This window comes from Rhinichthys klamathensis, unplaced genomic scaffold (genome assembly GCF_029890125.1).
Source record: "Rhinichthys klamathensis goyatoka isolate OS25496 unplaced genomic scaffold, OSU_Roscu_1.1 h1tg000259l_1, whole genome shotgun sequence".
NCBI classification, from domain to species: Eukaryota; Metazoa; Chordata; class Actinopteri; order Cypriniformes; family Leuciscidae; genus Rhinichthys; species Rhinichthys klamathensis.
The window spans coordinates 972,705-989,964 of record NW_026606781.1 but is presented as its reverse complement, the minus strand read 5'-3'; the positions used below and the strand labels follow the sequence as shown (position 1 = coordinate 989,964).

The window sequence follows — 17,260 nt, the reverse complement described above, 5'->3', positions numbered from 1 at the left end:
GTGTGACAAAATGACTTTTTTTAAACAGCAGGGGGCAGTAAAATACCACTTATTGGCTGTTAGCCTTTTTTCAAGCTGTTATAGCTGTTCTTGACCTTTTTTTAAGAAGCTATGAGCATTTATTGAAAAGATATTGGCTTTCGGTCAAGGCTACATATTGAAGTGACCCTATTATAGTCATCAAAATGAAGAAGTTATACATTTTCCTATAATTATTGTTCTAGAGAGTACAGAGCAATAGATGAATTTTGACAAAATGTGATTGTAAATGTTAAAATAATGATTTAATAAAGTCTAAATATCAATTATATATAAAAATATTAGAGAGTAGTATGATGAAATGACAGCAGGGGGCAGTAAAATACCACTTATTGGCTGTTATAGCCATCCAAGCTGTTATAGCTGTTATAGCCATCCAATTTACACTCTATTATAGCCATCCAAATGAAGTAATTATACCTTTTCTGATAATTATTGATCTAGAGAGTCCAGATAATTGTACTGCACTGGTTTTAAACATTAAGATTTGAAAATGATACGATCATAGATGGAAAAGACCATTTACAGCCAATACAGGCAATTTACCATAGGAAATGTATGGTTTTAAAGCTTTTCAACAGTTATAGCGCCACCTATTGTCCGATCTCCATGAAACTTCGCATGCTTCTTCACCATGGTATGACATATATGCTCATCAATTTTTGTGAAGTTCTGAGTTTTTATTTATGATTTATAGGCTTTTGAGTGTGTTTTGACACACCCCTTTTATAAATGACCCTGTTATAGCAAAGCAAAGGGCAAAGTTCAACTTTTTTTCGATAATTATTGATCTAGAGAGTCCATAGAATTGTCCTAGACTGATCTGTTTCCTATCGGGCGAAAAACCAGGGACTAGTTCGCAAAAGTAGGTTTTTAACATATTCGTAAATATTTAATGAACGGTTTGATTGACAGCAATGGTTCTAGAGGCAAAGTTGTTCAACATGAGGAGATCTATCAAATGATATGCATATTGTGGGGATGTGTGCAACACCACGTGATTGCAAAGCCTCAAAACTCGTTAGCGCCAACTAGTGGCCGATTTCTTTCAAAACTCTTACAGACCTCTTGGGCCATGAGTCGAACATGCCCATAGAGTTTCGTTCCGATCGGCCTCCGTTAACCTCGTCTCACAGGTGCTCAAACTTCATTGGCCGATGGCGGCCATGTTTTTTGAGATACGCCAATATCCTTTTACACATACATGGCACCTTGGACCAAGACACTGCATACCAATTTTCAAGTCAATCGGACTAACGGTCAGGTGGCCACACCCCCTTTTATGTTTTTTTAATGTTATAGCGCCACCATGAGGCCAATCACCGCGGTTTTTTTACTGTGACCTCGAATTGAGCTCATACACATGTGTACCAAGTTTGGTGAAAATATTTCATTTCGTTCACGAGTTATACCCATTTTAGTAAAATTAGCTCCGCCTCCATCAAACTTTTGGGCACTCCCTAGCAACCGTGAATCGAAATTTCAACTTTTTTTCGATAATTATTGATATTCAGTGTCCAGAGAATCTTTCTGCACTGGTTTGGTTCCAATCGGGAAAAGAACCAGGGACTAGTTCGCAAAAGTAGGTTTTGGACAAAACCGGAAATAGCGAAAAAATTTGCATACCGGAAATGAAATCCTTGAGGCCTTTTTTGTTCTGCTTGAGCCAAGGATTCCAATGATATAAGACACTTGATGCTGGGACATAGGGTTATTGAGATTTAAGGAAAATAGTGCCATTTTTTTGTTTTTTGTGCTATAGCGCCACCTATGGGCCAATCGGGCTCATATTTTGATAACCTCTCCTCGATTTCTGTGCTACCTTAATCCCAAATATCAAGTCTCTAGCTCTTACGGTTTGGTCTGCACGATGCGTTTTAGGGCGGAATAATAATAATAATAATAAAAATCAGCACAATTACAATAGGTTTTCAGCACTTCGTGCTTGAACACCTAATTATACATAAAAAGCCGCAAAAAACGCAGGTATACGCGCATGTGTGTGTGTGTGGTGTGCGTTTGTGAAAGTGTGTTGTCTCAGTCCTTTGTGTCTCCTGCAGCAGGCATCCTGTTTTGGGATAGAAAAAGATCAAAGATTAGGGCAGTGCATACCATAGACTGTAAAAAAAAATATGGACGTAGAGTCCGTGACATCACCCCGTAGGTTTCTGAAAAGCATTTTTGAAGCCTAAAGGGGATGGGGCTTAATAATTAATTATTATTCATTTGTAATGTTATTATGTCATTAAACGTTTTACGTAAATATGCTATGGAAATACATCTTGCTTAAACAACTGTATAAGATGAGTGGTGCGTCTCATTTATAAAAAAAACTATTGACAGTTTGTGAATAGATCACAATGTAGACTGAGGAATAAACTGAGTCATCAGTCCTCGCGCATGTCGGTTTCGCAAATGTGAACAGACCACATGGGGATCACACTTGGATGTTGGATCGTCTGAATATTACCTTTCTGCTCGTCTCCTCAGATCTTTTAACTTTTGTGCCATGCAGACCTTGATCTCAGTGCCTCCAATGCCTGGGTGCCTCTTTTTGACATGGTCTGTAAGAAATGAGATTGATTACATTAAAATTTGAAAACAAGTTTGACATGACGTGACATAACTGCCAGATTCAAACTGTGCTTTCCGCGCTATGGCTGGCGCTGACGGACGCACTCAGCGCTTGTCATATATAATAACTATTGATAAAAGATATTCAGACATGCTTACCAATTATTAGTTGCACCTTTTGTAGGTCAAGGCTCTTTTTTCACCAACAACCCCTTTTTTTCCGTTCATGCTGCCATCTCTTCGAAAGAGAAGATGGAGTCCATAAGAGTTCTGGTTAACTTTTTGTAACCCTTACATTTTTGAGCATGATCCAAAGCAACTGGGTTCATTAAGTCAGTCACAGACTTGTTCTGCAAAGCAAAAAATAAAATAAAAAATAGAACATTTTCGTCAGGACAGAAACCGTAATCTTTTCAACGTTATTGCGTATTAGGTGAGGTTTTCACTTTGGAGCTGTGAGTGTAAATTTTAGCATACAAGTATTTATTGTTCATGCTCGAGTCTTGTTACTCTTTTACCTTCATAGTTATTCCAGAGTTTAGGGGTAAAATGCGAGAAATCCTTTAGTGGACTTAGATATGCTGGGCACTACTCACTGATCTATATAAATGACTTGATTGCTCATGACGTCATGTAAATTGAAGTCACCATATTCTATTGAATTAATAGGAAATCATCTGACTTTAATGAGAAAACATGACCTAACGAGTCAGTGTTTTTTATATTTGAATACTATACATTCTTACCATGTAAACATCCAAAACATTTCTGATTATTATTAATGTTGAAAACAGTTGTGCTGATTAATGTGTTTGTGTAAACCAATGTAACAGTTTAAACCATTTTTTCCCCTCCAGGATTCATTGTTAAATAGACCACAAACATATGAAGGGTAGTTTACACTAATGTTCAAACATTTGGGGTCAATGATAGATTTAAAAATGAATAGAAAAAAAAAGAAGAAATTCATATTTTTACTAGGATGCATTAAATTGACCAAAAGAGAGAGTAAGGATTTCTGTTTCAAATAAATGCTGTTATTTTAACCTTTCTATTCATCAAATAATCCTGAAAAACACAAAAATATGAAGCAGCACAACTGTTTTCAACACTGATAATAATCATAAATGTTTTTGGAGCATCAAATCGTCATATTAGAATAATTTAAGAAGGATGATGTGAAGCTGTGATGCTGAAAATTCAGCTTTGATCACAGGAATTAATTGCATTTTACAATATATTCACATAGAAAACAGTTTTTATTTATTTATATTATTTCACAATATTATTGTTTTTAATGTTTTTTTGGTGAACATAAGAGAAAGAGACATAAACATTTGTACCAAGACAATTAGTGTATGTTTGACATTAGTGTATGTTTGGCGTTTTACTTACTAATCATATGGTTCATCAATAGTGCTTTAGAGATGAAGATCAGCTCCACTCCGCTACGTTGCAGGGCATCAGCACTGAAGGATCTAAGAACACAACAAGCCATTTGTCACTGAGCCAACAATGCAATGCCAGGTTTATTGAAAGGAAAGAAGCTACAGCAGAGGTGAAATGCAGAAAAGAGAAAGAATTTAAAGAATATACAGAACATAATTTCTTAACTAGGATAACAGAATTTGTTTTTTGGGTTTACTTATTCATTTAATTTTGCTCAGACGGTGTAACTTCGTTTGGATGTCAAAACCTTCTTAAAATAAACTTTTTTTTTTTTTTTTAAATTGAGAAATAAAATGAGGTTATTTAATGAGCTTCCTCGGCTCACCTGTGTAACGTTACTTCTCCGGCAGCAGCTTTCTTCAGAAATGTTGAAGTCGTGGAGGCGCTTTCTCTCTGTTATGGGTTATTTTGTTACTACTGAAATCACAGAACATTTTTTAATCAAAATGTGTGTTGTGGCAAAAATTCATCTCAAACAAACATCACTGCGTAAGAGACACTCAGAGTCAAATTATATAAAATAGAAGTATTTATTCTTGCAAGAATAGGAGCAGTCTAATACACAGTTGTTACCCTGTGCAGAAGAGTGACACAAACCCAGACAGACTGAACTAGCTTTTATCTTAGTTTCAAGGCCTTCTTCCCCCCAGAGCCTTCCTCCCAGTAGTTTTCCATAGACGTCACTAGTTGGCCCACTAAGCTCCCCTGCACCAAATGGCCTTCTGACATCTAGGTTAGAGGTCCTTGTTCGTCTGTTCTCTGGAGTGTCTCCCTCTTCTGCCTCCCCAGGTACATAAACAGAATCTTCTCTCACTACAAGTGAGAGACACACATGTGACATTCTTTGAATCATCTATATTTAACTAAAGATCAATGAATATCATTAAAATTGCCACCACATGTGTTTAACGTTACCATTGAGCTAACGTTAGTTTCAGCCTATTTTCTTGCTCCTGAAAGTAACATCACCGATACGTTATGTTTACGTTTGTGTTAAATAAATTAGCTCACTTCCAAGTAAAACCTTTACAAAACCTCTCATCTACACATAAGAGGTGATTAAAAGCCCAAACTTTAATAAATAAAAGTTCAACCGAGTTAACGATACGTTAGCCTAGCTAACGTTAACGTTACCTCTTCTGAAAACGGTTGAGATCCTAACGGACTTTTTCCGAAGACACTACACCATGTCTATAAAGTACATTTTTAACAGAATCGTGTCAATTACAAGTAAGAGAAATGTCAAAAACAGTTGTGAGTATTATTCGTGTGATTTTAGAGACTAATCTCACCTGGAAAAAGCCGTGAAAAGTTGAAACAACATCGAGAGAGGGAGTTGTTTTGTTGCTTACCAGTAGCAGTGGTCCCGCGCCGTTTCCATGGCAACTCTGCGCGCCGGCCGCTTGAGACTCGAAAGTTCACGCGCACGGCATTGATTAAAGGCCATGGTGCAGGTTTTTTTTTTTTTTTTTTGTGCCAGTTTTCTAGTTGGTAATAAACATTTAAACAGTTATCCATTGCATTTTATGTTGTAGGGGAAAGATTAAACCACGTCAAAATCATGCAGCACTTAAAATGAAAAGTTTAATATACACTTTATTTTATTTGAAAACGTGCTTGCAATATTTTGTATACCATCACTTTGCTTTTGATTTTCTTTTTAATATAAATAGCCTATATATAAAGCCAGTCTTTATAGTGCTTTTAGATTATCTTTCAATGCATGGTACACACACACACACACATATATATATATATATATATATATATATATATATATATAGGCTATATATATATAAAGATGTCCTGAAAGTGCTTTGTAAATAGAATATGAAAGCAGTAGCCTATTGATTATATCAAATATAATATTATACTGTTGATTATGTAAAATATATTTATAATATAGCTTTAGAAATGGTAAACAGTGTTGAAAAAAGTATTGCAAAAACTCACTTGATTAAAAACTATACGCTTCATTATCATTAAAATATTTTCATGAATATATTTTCACATTAGTAGGCAAATGTGGGCCTACACATGCATTATAAGCTTTATGTTCTATGCATTTTGTGTGAATAAGGCTATTGAAGCTAAAAATGTACAATATTTGTGACGTGGTAACATAATTCACATGTTAAAACCTATTACAACGTGCAAATATATTTCACATGAGCTCCACATTATTACCTATAACATGTTTTCCACATGTGCCACGTGTTCCATTAAGTTTACATGTGGTGACATGTTGTTCACATGTGGTCGAACATTACTCGCATGTGGTGACATGTTGTTCATATGTGGTCACATGTGGGCACATGTGGAAAACATGTGATAACATGTGAAATTCATGTGTTTTTTCTGTAAGGGTTTAATTCTGTAATTTTAATTTGGCCCTGGCACGCGTTACAAAAGGATGCGGAGATAGAATAGTTCTGCAGTGTGAGGGTTGAAGGCAATCATTGGAATTCGTCCAACGGTGTCAGCCATGCGGTCATTGTGAGAACTCAGTCTTTTTTTACGCAATTGAAATTTCTTCCGTGTGTATGTGAAGAGTTGAAACACATCTGGGTACACAATGTGTCGCATGTGTGGATGAAGAGACATTGCTTCAAAAAAGGCGGTCAGTGTGGTGGCAGGTGGCCCTGAGTCCAACAGGTTCTGGGCAGCGCCTTCATCATTGAAAATGATGACCTGTTCATCCTCTAGATGAATTGCAAGCATCTTTGCTGGTGGCTGTTTCTGCTGAATGGGGAAGTCGTATATGCGCCAGTATCCCTCAGATGCAGTGATGTAACGCCATAACTCATAACGTGTCACCTCATCACGTCGTAGTATCTCACGGGTCTCATCATCAGGTACATCCAGTCTCACCATGCACTGATGTGGTCCCTTCTCCAAAATATACAGATATTTGACACTGAAGACAGCACACACAATTTCAACATTAATATGCGCATTGTATCGGAGCAGGATGCACGGATTGTATGGCACAACCGATGTATTATTGACAGGTACATTGACGCCACCTCTGATGGTCTTGATGATGGGAGAGCAGGTGCTCCTTCTGTTCGTCTTTGGTACAGTGGGTAGGAGTTGTCTGAAAAGCTTGTGTTCTGTCTCAATTGTTTGGGAAAGTCTTTGGTGCATTTTTTGTCTACCATGCAGGGGGATAGCACTGTTCCATTGCCTACATGGACCGTGAATCATGTGTGATGTCACAATGCGATGTAGTTCCAGTTTGTGTTTTTGTCAGGAATCTCTGCAGACACCACACGGTCAATATCGCTGGCGGTCCTGGGTTTGTCGCGGGCTACCATAGTCATGAGCATGTGTATATGTGGAAGATGCCTCTTTTGTGTTTCCTTCACCATCACATATGCATCAATGTGTCCCAAGATGTCACGCTTGAGGAGGTCTGTGAGGAGTGCTTCCACCTTCATGTGAAATACTCGAGCAATGATGTCTGGTCTCTGATTGGTCTGTTGACCCTCAAAAAGTGATCCTGTGATTTCAGGCCAGTTCGGGTTGCAAGTGAAGGTGAGGAAGAAGTCAGGTTTTCCTTTGATTTGTACCAAGGCCATGGCATCTTGGAACTCCTTGGCATACCATCGGGGTGATCCGTAAATTGTGGGTGGCAGGATGGTTAGGTGTCCAGGAATGATCTCGGTGTGACTATTCAGGGCATCAACAATGATTTTATACTTTTCAGCCTTGATAGACTTCTGGTTGTGGCGGATCCAGTTGAGGCGGTGTGACTCAATTTTTGCCATCATGTCACATACGTATTGCTGTGTCAGTCTCCCACCACGAAGCAGCAAATTGAAGTGTTGAGCAATGTCACGCACTTGAAGATGGTAACGGTAGAAGCATGTTGGTGTGATACCTGCGAGCTCAGTGTGGTATCCTTGGGAACCCTGAGGCAGAAGAAGCACATATGACAATGGGTCATATGCTGGATGCATGGCGTCGATTCTCTGAGGTGAAAAGTGACAGCCAGTTTCCCAAACTACTGTGTAGTTGTTACTCCTGGAGCAATGACAGCCACGTCACTATTCAGTGATGGAAGATTCACAGTGCCACGATGAAGGTCATGACGTCGTGTGCGAGCTGTTAGGACAATTTTCAGTTCATTGGCATTGTCATTTTGGGTCACATACTCAATGGCTGACTTAAACTGTTGCACGTATGGATTGTACATGTGAATGGCCTCTTGCGTCCTCAGTAAAAAATCTTCATTCCGATCACTGTTTGAGGCATGGGCTCGACGGTTTTCCAGCTCATGAGCAGGATCGTGGAAATAGATCTGAGCAAAGAGTGGTGTGCGACCTTGTTCAGGAAGGGGGCCGGCAATGTAATGATAAACTTTGCATTGTATACGCACACCTGGGTTGAAGACAGGCATTGCTACCTCTTTAATACCAATACTTGCCATTGCCAGCGCATTGTTGTATTGTTTTGCTTTCTTCACAAAACTTTGATAAAGGAAAAGGTCCTTAATAGCATCTGGAGGCTGTGGTGGGATTGAGCCAGGCTTGGGATTTGTGGCGTTATATGTAAGGTTAATCTTACCGGAGTTGCAGCAGAATCCTTTTCTCTCCTCTTTCCATACATTGGCACCACAATGTGAGCATGTAGGACATTCAAACAGTGAGGTCTTGCTCAGCATGTGCCTATAATCACCATGAAGTTCCTCTTGGAAGAAGTCTGTATCGTCCGAGCAAGGTTGCGATTGTCTTTTTGTGCCTTTTCCAGACGGGCGAGACGAATCTTCTGATGGCACGTGGTATCCCTTGCTCGTTGCTCCTCTTGCTGCTGAGGGGTCTCCTCCTCTCTCAGAAGGTTGTGTCGTTGACAGTCATGCATCTGGCGATTTGCTCGTATCTCAGGTGTTTCCTTATCTCTCATGTTAGCATGGTGAGCAGCGTCGTTTGCCAGCCGAGCACGGCGTTCGTCCTCTCCCTCAGCTTCACGGCGCCTTTCCTGACGTGCAGCATTACTTGCCAGTCGAGCACGGCGTTTGTCCTCTTCCTCAGCTACATGGCGCCTTTTCTGCCGTACAGTGTTACTTGCCAGCCGAGCATGGCGTTCGTCCTCTTCCTCAGCTCCACGGCGCCTTTTCTGCCGTGCAGCGTTACTTACCAGCCGAGCACGGCGTTCGTCATCTTCCTCAGCTCCACGGCACCTTTCTTGACATTCAGCGTCACTTGCCAGCCAAGCATCTCGGGCTTCGACTGACTGAGCATTACGTGCATGACGCATTGTCTTGCGTATCCTCTCCCTGTTGGTACGACTATCTTTCGTCATCTTAGCATCAGCAAAGGTGGTGTAACAGTAGGTCACAATCAGGTGGTCTGCAAAAGATCAGATGGGTAGAAATGTGGTATGAATATAATTAATTTAGCTGCTGTTCATAACTTATAGTTCATTTGAATTATAATAATTTATGCACATCAATGCACAGCCAGAGACAGAAGAGAGTGATCATGAACAATAAGGCTGTGTGGCGTGCGCATGGCGTCTGCGTGGCGGTTGTTATGTCTTTGCATACCAGAAACGTGTCTGATGCGGCGCTGCTGCTGCTAGGTAGCGTACAATGAGGGCTATCTCGGGATTTGGATCACCCTTGTTCGAAATATGGTGAGAGAGTTGTGGAAGGCCTATAATTCATGTTAAACAAAACATAAATATATAGCCTACTGATACAGCAAAGACTACGTCGGCAGAATTGACAAAATAGGCTACAGAATTTTTTATTCTGTATTGACAGGTGCAATATTTGAATATTTGAATGTCGAATAACATCTGTATTTATGTCAAAACCTCCAAAGGTTTCCAGGCTTTTCTATTTAGCCTGGAAACGCTTCCAACATGCTTGCATGTCGTGTGAAAAATAGGCGTTGGTTCTATTTCTAGCATGCACGCTGTTTTCGGCGAGATGCGCGTCACGCAGGCAGTGTGCAAGCTCTAACCTGTTAACATGGGAGCCGAAATAAAAACGGACACGACACGCCGGCCTAAAGTAACAGCTGATGGGGATTTGCCGTCACGATCGGTAAGAGATAACCTTGTTTAAGCCTGCGTAGCCTAGAGCTCCTGTTGAATAGGCAGGGCAACTATTTAACATATTAATCATCAAAAAGGCTAACTTCAGCGCGCATGACACCGTAATATATTAGCATTTATTACAGATACATGGCCGTGAAAGATAGCGATAATGTTAAGTATGACACAGTAATATATTAGCATTTACTACAGATACATGCCCGTGAAAGATAGCGATGATGTTAAACATGACACAGTAATATTTACATGGCCGTGAAAGATAGCGATAACGTTAATTATGACACAGTAATATATTAGCATTTACTACAGATACATGGCCGTGAAAGATAGCGATAATGTTAAGTTTGACACAGTAATATATTAGCATTTACTACAGATACATGGCCATGAAAGATAGCGATAATGTTAAGTTTGACACAGTAATATATTAACATTTACTACAGATACATGCCCGTGAAAGATAGCGATAATGTTAAGCATGACACAGTAATATATTTACATGGCCGTGAAAGACAGCGATAATGTTAAGTATGACACAGTAATATATTAGCATTTACAGATACATGGCCGTGAAAGATAGTGATAATGTTAAGCGCACCAGAATTAAAAAATATATTAACCAGCATAGCTTTAAATAAACAGCACCAGAATAAATAATATATTAAGAAGTAAACAGCGTAGCTTTAAATAAACATATTAAGCACCAGAATTAAATAATATATTAAGTAAGCAGCGTAGCTTAAAATAAACATAATATAGTATTTAATTCTGGTGCTTAATATGTTTATTTAAAGCTACGCTGTCTACTTAATATATAATTTAATTCTGGTACTTAATGTGTTTATTTGAAGCTACGCTGTTTACTTCTTAATATATTATTTAATTCTGGTGCTTAATATGTTTATTTAAAGCTATGCTGTTTACTTCTTAATATATTATTTAATTCTGGTGCTGTTTATTTAAAGCTATGCTGTTTGTAATTTCACCTGTAGTAAGTCAGTGTGGTCACTGGGAAAGCACTACAGCCCTTGGAAAATAATACTTTAGGGGAATTACAGTAATTGTTTCATAAACATATTTGATTATTGTACCTACAGTAAGGGAGTTATTGTGGAAATTTCACCTGTAGTAAGTCAGTGTGGTCACTGGGAAAGCACTACATCCCTTGAAACAGAAAAAAATACTTTAGGGGAATTACAGTATTTTTTTCTTTAACTTATTAGTTTATTGTACGTACAGTAAGGGAGTTATTGTCAAAATTCCACCTGTAGTAGTTAGTCAGTCTGGTCAGTAGGAACATACTACAACCTTTGGAACATGAAAAAAATCTCTTTGGTGAATTACTGTAAGTTTTAAAACATTTTTGCGTACTGTATGTAAAATAGCCTACACAAAAGTACACTAAAGCAGTCATGATCTAGGTGAATACTCAGCAAATATCAAACCTGAAACTATATTCACCCTGGTTGATTACTTTTTTTAACTTGTTCATGGTGCTGTCCACGTACTATGTGGTCCTGAAGGTCCTACATGATCAAGTCTGCAACTTGGGTACAGTTGCTTTTTATATTCGCTTAGCATATTTGCAGAGTTCCACGTTCAATATCTCGTGAGCTGAATATTGTTACAACACAAATAACATTGTTTTAATATTTTAATCTCCTCAAAACGAGTTTTCCTTCGGGTTTGCACTTTGCAGATGGTCCCTTCTCAGCAGCCTGCGCATAGAGATCAATGTATTTTGTCCAGTGCGAAGGAAAGATCGTTTTGAGGAAATTTATGTTGTAGCTTCTGGTGTTTTATCTGTAGTTATCTGTGATATGTGTTGTGTGTAGCAACAACGTTTAGTTCACGAGTTATTAAACGCGGAAGTCCGCGAATGTGCGAATATAAAACCAACTTGTCAGTACTGGCAACATTTGGAGGTTACTGAGGTTTGTCCACAAAGTCGCTAAAATTGTCGCTAGTAGCTTTTCTGAAACAAATGTCGCTAAAGGGGTCTGAAAAGTCACTAGAAATAGCGACAAAGGCGCTAATTTGGCAACACTGCTACTCTGACCGAACTCTCTGCTCCTCACCACAGTGCATCTCAGGTGCTGCGGTTAATCACTCCGCCCAAGTAGCAGTGCTTCGCCTTCTGAGAATATAGTTCTCAATATTTATACGGTTAAAAGATGGCTGTCTCTCATATGACCTTGTTATTTGTACACTCTGTGACTATACAAATCACAACATGTAAATAGGAAAATGTTTGCGTTATTTTGGCATTTATTGGGATTAGTATGCTAGCTGGAGCCATTTACATCCAGTCTTTGTGCTAAGCTAGGCTAGCGGCGGGTGCGTCAGACAGAGTTACAGCACACGGAGATGAAAAAAGGTATGTATGGAGTATGGACTTATCGAACTCAGGGGGATATGGTGACACTGATAAGGTCTTTTCCTTATCAGTGCAAAAGAGAATATAGTTCTCAATATTTATACGGTTAAAAGATGGCTGTCTCTCATATGACCTTGTTATTTGTACACTCTGTGACTATACAAATCACAACATGTAAATAGGAAAATGTTTGCGTTATTTTGGCATTTATTGGGATTAGTATGCTAGCTGGAGCCATTTACATCCAGTCTTTGTGCTAAGCTAGGCTAGCGGCGGGTGCGTCAGACAGAGTTACAGCACACGGAGATGAAAAAAGGTATGTATGGAGTATGGACTTATCGAACTCAGGGGGATATGGTGACACTGAAAAGGTCTTTTCCTTATCAGTGCAAAAGAGACTCAAATTACTCTGTTGATTTTGATCTTACATATAAGTGTTGTACATCATTCGATCCTGTTAAGTTTGTATTTTTTTTGTGGAACCTCACAATAAAAACAAAGTGTTGTGCTTTTCGCCTAATAAAGAAAAATAAACATGATGCGCGTTCTGCGTTCTCTCTGTCAGTGAAGTCCATTCTGAAACGCATCCGAAAAATGAACTGTAACTCTGCAAATACTCAGTCAAACAGGTATACAGGCACACAGGCATGAAGCCTGAATTATCTTCTTTTAAATGAAGTAATTTATGTAAAAAAACAAATTTTCTCATTTTATGTAATCTGTACGAAAAGAGAGAGATTACAGTCGTTCTCGTCTCAGCTCATTAAAGTTAATTTGACCACGCCCACGGAGCGCGCGCTCTATTCAAACACAAATGCTCTGAGGCGATCCACGCCCACAGCTGGATAACCCACCGAAAGAGACTCATATTTACGACGCTGTGAGGAATAATACTATCTTAATAATAATCCTGGAAAAAATTACCTCAGAAGTGCAGGAAGTTTCATTTGGAGGAGCAACGGATCCAGCTGAGGAATAGGTACATTCTTTATTTTCACGTGCTTTGTTCTAATCGCGATATGAAATAGTGTCTGTAAACAAAAAGACTGTTTGAATATGAATCGCATTTTTGTGTGTGAATGAATGAACAGCTTTTACCTAACTATATTCCAATACTGAGATGAGTAAAAATCGACTGAAATATGTTGAAATAAAATATTTTTGTAAAAGCAACGTATTAAACTGCAAATTAACATTTATATGTCCTAATCATAAAAACGATATGTTGCATATGAAAGACAAGATGTCGTTTTTACTGTAAAATACTGCCACATCAAATAAGCTTGTTTGCTTAGATGTTATTATAGTGTTTGTTCGATTGTAGGCTATATTCAAACTAATTAATCCGCAACTGTGAAATATGTATGATAAAATGTATACTTTAGTATATACAAAGAAAGATTACATTTGAAATATAGTTAAAATTTTAATTGTTGTTGTAATTGTAACCTTTTTAATAAAATAGCAAAAATATATGCAGGCTACATATAAATAAATCTTAGGTAAATCTTAAAAGCTCAATATAAGCCTCCTCTTTAAATTATTTGTATTGTGTTTTATTAGTGACACATTTGGGATATATTCCCAAACTTTCTGTAAAAACAGTATGAGAATTAACTGCACAATTACTAGAAATGTTTACATTTGATATTATACAATTTGCAAGCACAATTTGAAAAATAAATAAATAATTGGAACTGTGAACCAATTTTGTATTATATAGGCATATATATATATATATACACTCACCGGCCACTTTATTAGGTACCCCATGCTAGTAACGGGTTGGACCCCCTTTTGCCTTCAGAACTGCCTCAATTCTTCGTGGCATAGATTCAACAAGGTGCTGGAAGCATTCCTTAGGGAGTTTGGTCCATATTGACATGATGGCATCACACAGTTGCCGCAGATTTGTCGGCTGCACATCCATGATGCGAATCTCCCGTTCCACCACATCCCAAAGATGCTCTATTGGGTTGAGATCTGGTGACTGTGGAGGCCATTTTAGTACAGTGAACTCATTGTCATGTTCAAGAAACCAATTTGAAATGATTAGAGCTTTGTGACATGGTGGAAGTAGCCATCAGAGGATGGGTACATGGTGGCCATAAAGGGATGGACATGGTCAGAAACAATGCTCAGGTAGGCCGTGGCATTTAAACGATGCCCAATTGGCACTAAGGGGCCTAAAGTGTGCCAGGAAAACATCCCCCACACCATTACACCACCACCACCAGCCTGCACAGTGGTAACAAGGCATGATGGTTCCATGTTCTCATTCTGTTTACGCCAAATTCTGACTCTAACATCTGAATGTCTCAACAGAAATCGAGACTCATCAGACCAGGCAACATTTTTCCAGTCTTCAACTGTTCAATTTTGGTGAGCTCTTGCAAATTGTAGCCTCTTTTTCCTATTTGTAGTGGAGATGAGTGGTACCCGGTGGAGTCTTCTGCTGTTGTAGCCCATCCGCCTCAAGGTTGTGCGTGTTGTGGCTTCACAAATGCTTTGCTGCATACCTCGGTTGTAACGAGTGGTTATTTCAGTCACTGTTGCCCTTCTATCAGCTCGAACCAGTCTGGCCATTCTCCTCTGACCTCTGGCATCAACAAGGCATTTCCGCCCACAGAACTGCCGCTCACTGGATGTTTTTTCTTTTTCGGACCATTCTCTGTAAACCCTAGAGATGGTTGTGCGTGAAAATCCCAGTAGATTAGCAGTTTCTGAAATACTCAGACCAGCCCTTCTGGCACCAACAATCATGCCACGTTCAAAGTCACTCAAATCACCTTTCTTCCCCATACTGATGCTCGGTTTGAACTGCAGGAGATTGTCTTGACCATGTCTACATGCCTAAATGCACTGAGTTGCCGCCATGTGATTGGCTGCTTAGAAATTAAGTGTTAACGAGCAGTTGGACAGGTGTACCTAATAAAGTGGCCGGTGAGTGTATATATATATATATATATATATATTGTCATTGCATTCTTGTGGCTCAGTGACACACCTGAATGAAAGGGTCATTAGTATGCAGCCCCATTATGCGCTCATTATGCGGGCCCACTGTCTTCTCAGGTGTGAATCACAGCAGGTCACACCCCTGCGCATATTGCCTTTCCAAACAAAAAGTGTCTTTTTTAAATTTAAACCAATCTATTGTTTTATGTGAATGATAAGGCAGGATGATTTTCAGATCATTTTGAAGAAAAAACTCTAGGCGACAACATCCATTAGTTAAAAGTCTTGTGGACACATATTTAGTATGTGTTTTGTGGCCTTATTTCAGAAACTTTAAGTTTTAGTTTTTTCAATAACCACACATAAACAATATTCTCTCAAAAATACAAACATGTACATACATGTTGATAACATATTATGGTAGCCCTGTTTGTGCTAAATAGAGTGTAATTACACCTTTGCCAGTAATTTGTTTATAAGCAACTGAAAAAAGCACAAATGTCAGAGTATGTCAAAACATCTCAAGGACCCCAAAAACACCTTGGACCCCAGAGGGTTAACGAGTGCCTGGAAGACCGCTGGGGAGTTGGAAAGCCCGAACGGCATAACCAAATATTCAAAGTGCCCCCTGGGGGTGTTGAACGCGGTCTTCCATTCATCCCCCTTCCTGATGCGAACCAAATGATATGCATTACGTAAATCCAATTTTGTGAAGATTGATGCTCCCTGCAACCTCTCGAAGGCTGAAGACATCAACGGCAAAGGATAAGTATTCTTTACCGTGATGCTGTTCAACCCCCGGTAATCAATACAAGGTCGCAGAGAGCCGTCTTTCTTCCCCACAAAAAAGAATCCCGCCCCCGCTGGAGAAGAAAAAGGGCGGATGAACTCAGTTGCTAGAGAATCAGAAATATATTTCTCCATAGCCTCCCTTTCTGGAACAGAAAGCGAATATAACTTGCCCTTAGGCGGAGACGTACCTGGCAGTAAATCTATGGCACAGTCATAGGGACGATGCGGAGGTAGAGAAGCAGCCCGAGACTTACTGAACACTTCCTTCAGGTCGCGATACTCCGGTGGCACGTTAGACAAATTCCCTGGCTCCTCCTGCAACACAGAATGAGAAACAGACGGGACAGCAGATGAAAGACATGAGGCATTACATTGATCACTCCAACTGGACACAGAGTTCTGACCCCACGCTATCCTGGGTCCGTGTTTCACCAACCACGGATGACCCAAGACAATAGGAGCGTGAGGTGACTGGGTGAGGTAGAGTGAGATCGTCTCAGTGTGGTTACCCGAAGTGATAAGTGTGATGAACCCAGTGGTGTGTGTGATGCCCGGGAGTTCCTGTCCATTGAGTGCGTGGATGGTGATACTGTGTTCCAGAGCAGTGATGGGGATGTGAAGTTTGTGAGCCAATGAAAAATCCATCAGGTTGCCCTCCGCTCCCGAATCCACCAGCGCCTGGCCGTTGAAGGAGTGGTCTGCCCACTGGAGTCTCACCGGGAGGAGGGTGGCATTCGAGGGTCTGGTCATGGAAAGCCCGCCCGACAGTAGTCTCCGTCCTACCGCCGGGCTTGGCCTTTTAAAGGACAGGTGGAAACGAAGTGGCCGGCCTCCCCACAGTATAGACACAGACCCCTCGAGCGGCGGTGTTCTCTCTCCTCCCGGGAGAGCCGAGCTCGACCTACCTGCATGAGTTCAGGATCGTTCCAGGGGCTGACCGTGTCCACTCCTCTGAACCCGTGAAACTCAGTGAAATCAACCACTGGCGTCTGGAACGGTCGGGTCTCT

General features: G+C 39.8%; 1 long non-coding RNA gene across 1 annotated transcript; it reads right to left on the bottom strand.

Moving 5' to 3' along the window:
• Positions 1–2,778: 2,778 nt before the first annotated feature.
• Positions 2,779–5,408, bottom strand: LOC130101631 (uncharacterized). The gene is made up of 3 exons (XR_008809014.1): positions 5,355–5,408; positions 4,009–4,091; positions 2,779–2,963 (listed from the first exon to the last, which is right to left on the bottom strand). It is a non-coding gene; the product is annotated as an uncharacterized LOC130101631 (long non-coding RNA).
• Positions 5,409–17,260: the final 11,852 nt, after the last annotated feature.